Source organism: Pelodiscus sinensis, chromosome 1 (genome assembly GCF_052426305.1).
Source record: "Pelodiscus sinensis isolate ZL-2025 chromosome 1, ASM5242630v1, whole genome shotgun sequence".
Lineage (NCBI taxonomy): Eukaryota > Metazoa > Chordata > Testudines > Trionychidae > Pelodiscus > Pelodiscus sinensis.
Genome location: NC_143052.1, coordinates 337,786,631 through 337,796,766, shown reverse-complemented (window position 1 = coordinate 337,796,766; position 10,136 = coordinate 337,786,631).

The window sequence follows — 10,136 nt, the reverse complement described above, 5'->3', positions numbered from 1 at the left end:
TCACTATATAGTTTGTTTCTCACCTGAGTCTCTCTACTGACATCATTCTTCAGTGCATAACTATGGTCTATAGGATTAACCCATGTGAGAAGGAAAACAAAAACATTACATGGTGTCAAAACTTCACATCAGATAGTTGTGAAGACACTTCTAGAGATGTGAAGAAAATACCACGTGACTTTGTGACAGAGTGGGATATGTTTGTAGCAAATTATGAACTCCTTTTTGTATTGTGTGCTGAACAAAGGTCTAAACTTGTTGGAGGGCAGCTTACTGTAGTGATTTACCAACAATTTCTGGCCTGGGAAAAATTCTTAACACCTCACTGAAGACATCAAGACTCATTATGGGGGCATTGACATTTATTATCTCTAAACTGCTGGTCCACATTCAAGGAAATATGGCTTTTCTACCCACAGACCCATGAGTAGGGCATGTACGTCTGTGTCTACACTTAAAATGCTAGAGCAGCACAGCACATTCTACACGGGGAGGGGATCTCGCATCACTTTCGTAAATCTACTTTCCAGAAAGACAATAGCTAGTGCTTCCAACAACCTAGTGCTGACCACACAGTGAAAAAGGGCTCCTGATGATTCCTTACCTGACCTGGCTATATTTGGCTCTGGAAAGAGGCCACCAAGTGCCTCTGGGTGTAGGGATGATCCACACGCTATCCCCACCCTGAGTGCCAGCTCTGCATCTCCCGTGGGCCAGGAGCCATGACCAATGAGAGCTGCAGGGGTAGCAAATGCAGGCATGAGGGCAGCTCCCTTCATCTTGGGACTACAGAGACCTACGCACAAGTCACCACATCCTGATCCCTGGCAGACGTGCTAGACAGACGGAGTGGGGGCAAGTCCCTGACACTGCTCCCCAGCAGTAGTATTGGGTGAATGGGCAGAGTGGAGCAAGGGCCAGAGTTGCTGTAGGGGTCAGCCCTCGAGGCTAAGTAGGTGGGCCATGGCACACCCAGGTTCATCCATGGCTATGCTCCCACCTCACCCCATCTCCCACATCCCAAACCCTTGCCCTAGCTGGGTGAAAGTGTGTGAAGGTGGGGAGGGAGTGACAGAAGGATTTGGATGAAAAAAGCAGATGGCATGGCTTCAAAGAAGGGGTGGGGTCTTCCGTTATGTGCCATTAGAAGGTTGGCAACACTAATCCACTCAGTGTAAGGCAAGTTTAAGATGCTACCCAAATCAGAATGGTAGCACTTTTATAGCTACTTTGCACGAGTGTAAATGCCTGCAGAGGTGCAAGGCAGTGCAGAAACAAGCCAAATGGATGTACACTAATGGCTTCCTTAGCTGGGACTCTGTGGTCTGGCAACATCCATGGTCTGCCAGGATCATGGATATTCCTGGACCAGAGTCCAGGTATAAGGAGGTCAGGCTGTAGGCCAAGAGTAGGGGAGGAGGGATGTAACTCAGCCAGGAGCTGTGTGTTGAGGGAAGGAGTGCAGCAGGGAATTCTGGCTCCCCTGCTGCCGGGTGGTAGCCACGGAGCCCTAGTTGGAGTCCTAGCCAGAGGTAGCAGGTGCCATGTTGGGAGAGACCTCCTCTCGTTCAACAAATCCCCTTGTTCGGGACCAGCCAAGTCCTGAGGGTGCCAGATCAGGGAGGTAAAACCTGTAGTGTAAAAGGGATTGGAATGAGGCCTGGTGTCTACTGCGTTTATGGACTCTGTATTTTCACAAATGTACCAGCACCACTGAGCCTGTAAGTCTCAGATGCCATCAATGACTTAGGATACACAACTACTTTTTTTCCCCACCAGAGCAAGTGTTTAGGTGAATGTTTACAATGTGTAATTCATAAAGCAATAAGCTACCAGGCTAACTGGTAAAGTGCAAAGGGCAGCAGTGGAGTCAGGAATAAAAAAAAAATAACCCAAACTATTTAGAAGACATTTGCCAGCAGTTACACTTACACTTTTCAGTGCTAGCATGGTTTTCCTTATCCTTATAACAACTGTATATTAGATATTACCTTGAGGTAATGCTGGAACAGGTAACCATTTAATGATGATCACTTTAGAAGGCAGCCTTCAGTGGATATAAGAAAGTGCTGGATAACATTTAAGAGACTGGGCCTATTCTGGGAACAATAAATACGTAGGTAAAAGGGGGTGGTGAAAACTATATGGCTACGTCTACACTGGCCCCTCTTCCGGAAGGGGCATGTAAATTTCAGCAGTCGTCGTAGGGAAATCCGCGGGGGATTTAAATATCCCCCGCGGCATTTAAATAAAAATGTCCGCCGCTTTTTTCCGGCTTTTAAAAAAGCCGGAAAAGAGCGTCTAGACTGGCCCCGATCCTCCGGAAAAAGTGCCCTTTTCCGGAGGCTCTTATTCTTACTTTGAAGTAAGAATAAGAGCCTCCGGAAAAGGGCACTTTTTCCGGAGGATCGGGGCCAGTCTAGACGCTCTTTTCCGGCTTTTTTAAAAGCCGGAAAAAAGCGGCGGACATTTTTATTTAAATGCCGCGGGGGATATTTAAATCCCCCGCGGATTTCCCTACGACGACTCGTGAAATTTACATGCCCCTTCCGGAAAAGGGGCCAGTGTAGACGTAGCCTATGAGTATATAATAGTATGAATAAGAGACTGAAAGAACTGTTACATTATGGAGTCCAACCATTGCCAGTTAAGGAGGCCATGCTGGAGTAACATTATTAATAAAGACAAAACTGAAAGAAAATTGGAGTGTGTAACACAGCCCTACTCACTGCCACACAGCCCTACTCACTGCCCTACTCACTACTCACCTCCTGCTGGAGATTCTGGGAATTAGCTTTTCAGCTCTGAAGCATCTCCTTTCAGCTGGTGTCACACTTGCTGTTAGCAGCTCTGCCACTCTGTGTTAGGACCCATGTTCCTCCTAGACTGTGGCACCCTTCCTGCTTGGTACTGCCCTGCCGCAGTGCCCCCACACCCTGGAGTCCTTCTCAGGGAATCCCCCACCCCACTATACCCACCTTACTTCAGTGACCCACTGCCAATCATCATCTAGCCCCTTATCTCAGGGGCAAATTGCAGTCTGAAATGGCCACTCCTCATTGGCAAGGGGTGTGGACCTGCTGCCTTTACCTACCAAGGCTGCCTCCCTGCTCTCAGGCCTTGCTTCAGGCCATGCAGCTTGGGAGCTTGCCCGGGCAGAGCTTCTCCAGCTCTGCCTGCCATTCCCCAGCCTTGCTCTAGGTCAAGAAGCCTCCCAAGCAGCTAGGTCCCTCCTGCTCCACAGCTGGAGCAAGAGTGAGTCAGTGTCCACCCCTCCAGGAGCCCTATTTATACAGCCCCAGCTGGGCCCTAATTAGGGTTGCCAGATGGTTTGTTGTCAAATTACGTTGACAAAAAAAAGGGGGGGGGGACCAAAAAAAAGGACCCTGAGAGTTAAGGAAAAAAACCCTCTAGCATGACCCCTTTAAGAAATGCTTTTAAGACTTTTTAGCCCTAACAGGCTGCCGGCGGCTGTCTGCCATCTTTTCTTTCTGCCCTGGACCAGACAGCTCCCCTGCAGAAACAGTTAAGCACCTGGGATTTTCACCTTCTGGCCAGGAAAAAAATCAGAAAATACTGGACATTTTTTTTACCGTACAGTAGGTGAAACAACCAGACTGTCCGAGTCAATACTGGACACCTGGCAACCCTAGCCCTAATTGGCTGTCCCTGCCTCAGCTGCTGGCTCGATAGCTCCACCACTCCAGCCCTCTCCCAAGGCTGGGTTTTAACACTTAAAGGGCCAGTGTGGGTCCGACACCCTGTCACAGATGCCAAGAAAGCTCCCTGATTTTCTGTGTATCTTGTCATACTTTCCATGACTTTGGGCATTTTTACCTCAACTTACTCTTTAATTTATCCTGACAAACCTGCAGCCCCACTTAGAATTCTAGTGCGGGAGACATGTGAAGATATAAGTAGGAGTGACAGGGACATGCCAAACCTCAAAGAAATGACAGGACACTGTGTGTCACCTCCAGAGATTCCCCTCTAAAGCGTTTCCTAAAGGCTATACTGTCTCCACTTCCTTCACCCATGATTATTATTAAGCTAGAGTGTCTGGAACATCCAGATGAGAGATGGGGAAATCACACGTGATTGGAGCAAAAACGAGAGCATGCCAGTCTGTTGTTTGCTGTAAATAGATGGCCAGCCTTGACCACTGAAAGTATGTGATGCTATAGTGTCCTGCCTGCGGGGATATTGCACAAAATAATGTGACATGACACATGAACACATGGTATCCATAGTGACCAGTCTTTTTTTTTTTTAACGTATTGAAAGGTTTTCCAGCAAGTAATACTTGCTGGGAATTATTAGTACCATGCAAATATACAAGCAACTAGCATTGTATTCAGCCCAAAGGTACAGTGGTTGAGGTGCTAGCTATGCAGCCACCCTCAGGGGGGAGTTCACTTTTCAGAATATGCAGGAGCCTTCATGGTTGTTATTCTTTCACAGTTGTCACATATTTCAGGCTGGGCTCCATGCCAGAGTATGCCTCAGAGCCAAAATACCTGAAGGCAGGTAATCTGCATTGACTGATAAATTGCATTGCCTTCAATAAACCAAGTCTGTGCTTTTTATATAGTTTCTGGCCAGGAAAACCTGCAGAAAACCCTCAGAATAGCTCCTAAATAATTTACCTTGGCACAAAAGGCCCAGGTAGTTGCCACAGACACATTTTTGCATCCAATTGGAGCTAAATGAAGGAACTGTGGATGGATGAAGAGTAACAGATCCAGTAATCACAGAATCACAGGACTGAAAGGGAACTTGAGAAATCATCTAGTCCAGTCCCATGCCCTCAAGGCAGGACTAAGTATTATCTAGATAATCTCTGACAGGTGTTTGTCTAACCTGCTCTTAAAAATCTCCAATGATGGAGATTGCACAGGCTCCCTGACCAATTTATTCTAGTGTTTAACCACCCTGAGACCCTTTTTTCTAATGTCCAATCTAAAACACCCTTTCTGTAATTTAAGTCCATTGCTTCTTGTTATATCTGCAGAGGTTAAAGAGAACAATTTTGTTATCATCCTCCTTGTCACCACCTTTAATATAGTTGAAAACTCTTAGCATGTCTCCTTTCAGTTTTGTCTTCTCCTGACTAAACAAACCCATTTTAAGAAAAATCTTCCATCATAAGTCATGTTTTCTAGACCTTTAGTCGTTTTTACTGCTCTTCTTGGGATCCTTACTAATTTCTCCACATCTTTCCTGAAATGCACAATACTCCAGTTGAGGCCTAATAAGCATGAAGTAGAGCAGAAGAATTACATTTAGTAATTATTGTTTATAATAATCCTACTAACACAACTCAGGACGATGTTTGCTTTTTTTTTCTTTTTACAACAGTGTTACACTATTGACTCATATTTAACATGAGATCCATTATGACCCCTACAGTCCTTTCTGCAGTAATCCTTTCTAGGAAATAATTTCCGATTTTTTTATTTGTATGACTGATTGTTCCTTCCTAAGTGAAATACTTTGCATTTGTCCTTACTGAATTTTATCCTATTCAGACCATTTCTCCAGTTTGTCCAGATCAATTTGAATTTTAGTCCTCTCCTCTTAAACACTTGCAACCATAGTTCTCTCTAAGCTGTGCACTTGCAGAAATATCTACCCCGCCCACCTCCTCAGCAGAGCCACTCAGTAGCATGGTAGGAGGCAGGTAGCTGCTCGGGTGGCAGGTAGGCAGCTTTTCTCGTGGCTGGGTCCGAGGAGCCGTGTGGTGGGTGAGCAGGCAGGCTGCTGTTCTGGCCAGCCAGTGCTGGAGAACTGCATGGCAGGAGGGCTGCTGTTCCGGCTGGTCAGGGCCAGAGGACCATGTAGTGGGTGGGTGGCTGTTCTGGTGGCCAGAGGAACTGCATGGTGGGTGGGCAGCTGTTCTGGCTGGCCGGGACCGGACGAACTGCATGGCAGGCAGGTGGCTGCTCTAGTCAGCCACCTGGCTGGGGGAACCACGTGATGGGTGGGCAGCTTCACCTGGGGTTTGGGACTGCGGGCAAGTGGGAGGGTAGCTGCAACCAGGAGTTGGGGCCATGGGTGGACTGGAGGGTGGGATGCTACCACCAGGGGTTGGGGCCAAAAGCAGGAGGGTTGCTACCACCGCTGGTTGGGGTTGAAGGGATTCTTCATTCCTATTATTGAAACAGAGAAGGGAAAGGTGCCAAAAATGAAATGCTCAGAGTTGAGAACAAATCCTGGATTTGAAGCCCACTTGCTGTCTATGATGGATGAATGGATCACTGCCCAAGAATCCACACCATAAACAAGTTTAGAGCTAAGAACTGTATTGGATCTTTTATTGCAGCCTTGACGTGTAGGAGGTATTCTGTGTAGTGAGCTGAAGGGGAGAAGGTAGGATTATTGGGGTGCATCTAGACTACATTCCTCTTTTGAAAGAGGAATGCAAATGAGGGGGAATAAAAATGCAAATGAAGTGCTGATTTACAAATCTCATGCTTCATTTGCATAATCTCGTCTGATCGCTTTTTCGGAAGAGATTTTTTTTTTTTTTAAAAAAGCAGTCTAGACGGGGTTCTTTTTTTTAAAAAAACCCTTTTTCGAAAGAATCCTTACTCCTGAAAAAATGAGGTTTACAGGGTTCTTTCGAAAAAGGATTTTTTTTAGAAAGAACCCCATCTAGACTGCTTTTTTTTTGTGAAAAAATCTCTTCCGAAAAAACGATCAGATGAGATTATGCAAATGAAGTGTGAGATTTGCATTTTCAATGTCCTCATTTGCATTCCTCTTTTGAAAGAGGAAAGTAGTCTATACGCACCCTTGCAGTTTGCTTTTATCTGTGTCCAGCTCTGTTGATGACTTCCTGTGTGACTTCAGGCAATTTGTTGACTACGCTGTGCCTCAGTTTCCCTGCATATAGCATAGGGACATTGGGCCGCAAAAGCATCACAGAAGGTTTCAGATGCCTTGTTCATTTCATGTGGGCAAAGTGGCATGAGACTGCAAGCGCAGTTATCTGCTACACTGAGTGCCTAATCTCACATTAGCAGGTCAAGCTATGGGCTTCCTCCCCATTACCAAAGCACCAAATGCATATCCACACCACCCCTGCCCTCATCTTCATGCCCTCATGCTCCCTTGCCCGGAGCTGCAAGAAAGGGAAAGCAAGAGCTGCTCCTTTGGCAGGGGAATTCTCCCATTGGGAAGGTGCCACAGTGGCATACAACTGAACAAGTGCACATGACCTCATTGTTGGTGAACAAGACAAAACTCACTCTGCTCATGGATGGAAAATATTAGAGCGAACACTGCTTGCAACCTCTCCAATGTTGTTAAGACTTGCAAACTTTATAATTTAACTCTCTTATGCCATTATCTAAATAATTTATGAAGACATTGGACGTAACGAGTCCCAGAACTGATTCCTGTGGGACCCCATTCATTCTGCCCTTCAAGCATGACTATGAACCACTGATAACTACTCTCTGGGAACAGTTTTTCAACCAGTTATGCATCCACCTTTTAGTAGCTCCATCTAGGTTGTATTTCCTTAGTTAGCTTTTGAGAAGACGGTAAGCAAAAGTCTTACTAAAATCAAGATAAATTACATCTACTGCTTCCTGCCTATCTACAAGGCTTGTAATCCTGTCAGAGAAAGCTGTTAGGTTGGTTTGACATGATTTGATGTTGACAAATCCATACTGATTATTATTTATGACCTTATTATCTTATCAGTGTTTGCACACGGATTGCTTAATTATTTGCTCCATTATCTTTCTAGATACTGTTATAAAGCTTACTGGTCTGTAATTCCATGGGTTGTCATTGTCATTATTTCCATTTTTATAGATGAGCACTATATTTGCCTTATTTCCCCAGATCCCTGGAATCTCGTCCATCTGACTTTTCCATGACTTTTCAAAGGTAATTGCTAATGGTTCAGACACCTACAGTCCTGAAAATCCATGGATATTTGCTTTATATCCATGGATATGGATTTGGGTATCTGTGGCTCATTTTTGCGGATACAGATGGGCTACGTCTACGTCATTTTTGCAGATTAGGGATGGTGTAGGTGGAGCTTGGTCCTGCCTTGAGGGCGGGGGGCTGGACTCGATGACCTCTTGAGGTCCCTTCCAGTCCTATTATTCTATGATCTATGATAGACGGGCATGATTTTCCAGAAATGCTTTTAATGGAAAAGTTTTCCGTTAAAAGCATTTTCGGAAAAGAGTGTCTAGATTGGCATGGACGCTTTTCCGCAAAAGCACTTTTTGCGGAAAAGTGTCCATGGCCAATCTAGACGCGCTTTTGCGCAAAAAAGCCCGAATCGCCATTTTCGCAATCGGGGCTTTTTTGCAAAAAACAAATCTCAGCTGTCTACACTGGCCCTTTTGCGCAAAAGGGACTTTTGCCTGAACGGGAGCAGCATAGTATTTCTGCAAGAAGCACTGATTTCTTACAGTAGGAAGTCAGTGCTTTTGTGGAAATTCAAGCGGCCAGTGTAGACAGATGGCAAGTTTTTCCGGAAAAGTGGCTGATTTTCCGGAAAAACTGGCCAGTCTAGACACAGCCATGTGGATGCAGATACACATTTTTTATCTAGAATCCTGCAAATTTTCAGATAGCCACTTGATATCCATCAGTATCCACATCTACAGATGTGGATACAGATATCTGCAGATCATTTTTGCAGAACTGCAAACCAATCTTGTATCTGCACAGGAGTCTACAAATACTCCCTCAGTCAACTCTTTGAGTATTCTAGTCCTAACATTCTGCTGATGTGCAGGGGTGAAAGTTGATGCCGGGACTGCACTAGGCTCGGCATCTTTAGCAAGGGAAGGGAGTTTTTATGGGACCCCAGAAGGGGCAGGGCCTTAAGTGGAAAGGGTGGGACTGCGATAAGACGCCTGCCAGCCCATCTTCTGTGGCCACTGGCTGGAGCCCCAGACCCTTTCAAATCACCAGACTCCAGGACAGCTGCCCCTTATGGTCCCCCTCCCACCATCAGCAGACCTGCCACAGGGTCTGGCACCATTGCCACAGCAATGCTTTAATGTCACTGCTTCCCTGGGCAAAAGGGGCAGTGAAGTGCTGTTGCAGCAGGACTGCCAGACCCTATTGGCAGGGCTGCTAACAGGGGAAGCAGATGACTTTTACTGATGCACCACACTGCCTGCACCAAGGCCCTACATTTTGAGGTGGTCTGTACTTATTGTTTCATGTCCATTGCATGTATGATAATGAGTGACTTGCTAATGAGCAGCTAAACTCCACCACTAATGTCACAGTTGTCATCCACACTATAGACACTGTGTTGTGAGTCACTGGTGACAACTTCCCCTCTGTCTGGGAGAGTGCTTGAATCCCCCTCCCCACTCTGCTCTGGGCCCTGCCCTCACTACACCCACTTCCCCTAAGTCTCCACCCCTACTCCATCCCTTCCCTAAAACCTCTGCCTCTTCCTGCTCCTGCTCCACTCAGCTCCATCTTGTTCATGCTTCCTTTTTGTCACCTCCCCTCAGCCTGCCCCATCCTTGCTCCTCCCTGGCCCTCCCAGAGCCTCCTGCAAGCTATGAAACAGCTGTGTTCGGGGAGAGAGGGGGGACATGCGGAGAGTGAAGAGGAGGAGCTGATCTTCGGGACCATGAGTGGGCAAGAGGCAGTGTGGGGAGGAGATAGGGGAGGGAGCATGATTGCTGGTGGGTGCTGAGCACTCACTAATTTTTCTCTGTGGGTGCTCCAGCCCTGAAGCACCATGGTGTTGTATTGCAGGGTGAGACCACATTATAGACCCTGAGTAGTCTGTATGATGTATTGTAATGTGCAGGCACGATGCAGGGTTTGGCACACCTGAGTGATTAAAGTGCAGAAGGCAGAGGTGTGTATGGCTGTGTTTATGTATCTACACATCTGGTGGAACATGGAAAGGCTTCTCTTTAACAAAATTATTTTAGATCCAACTGCAATACATTTCTTCAAGCCATGTAACTTGGTTCAATTGAAACCATGCTTCCGCAAAGATATTTCCTTGCTATCGGCTAGGACTGCTACCATTCTGCACTAGCTCCCGTTTTGCTTTGCTAACAATGCTGAAAATAACTTGCAGTGAGTCACACAGCTGGCACTTTGACACCTGATCAGCTTTCCCAATGCTG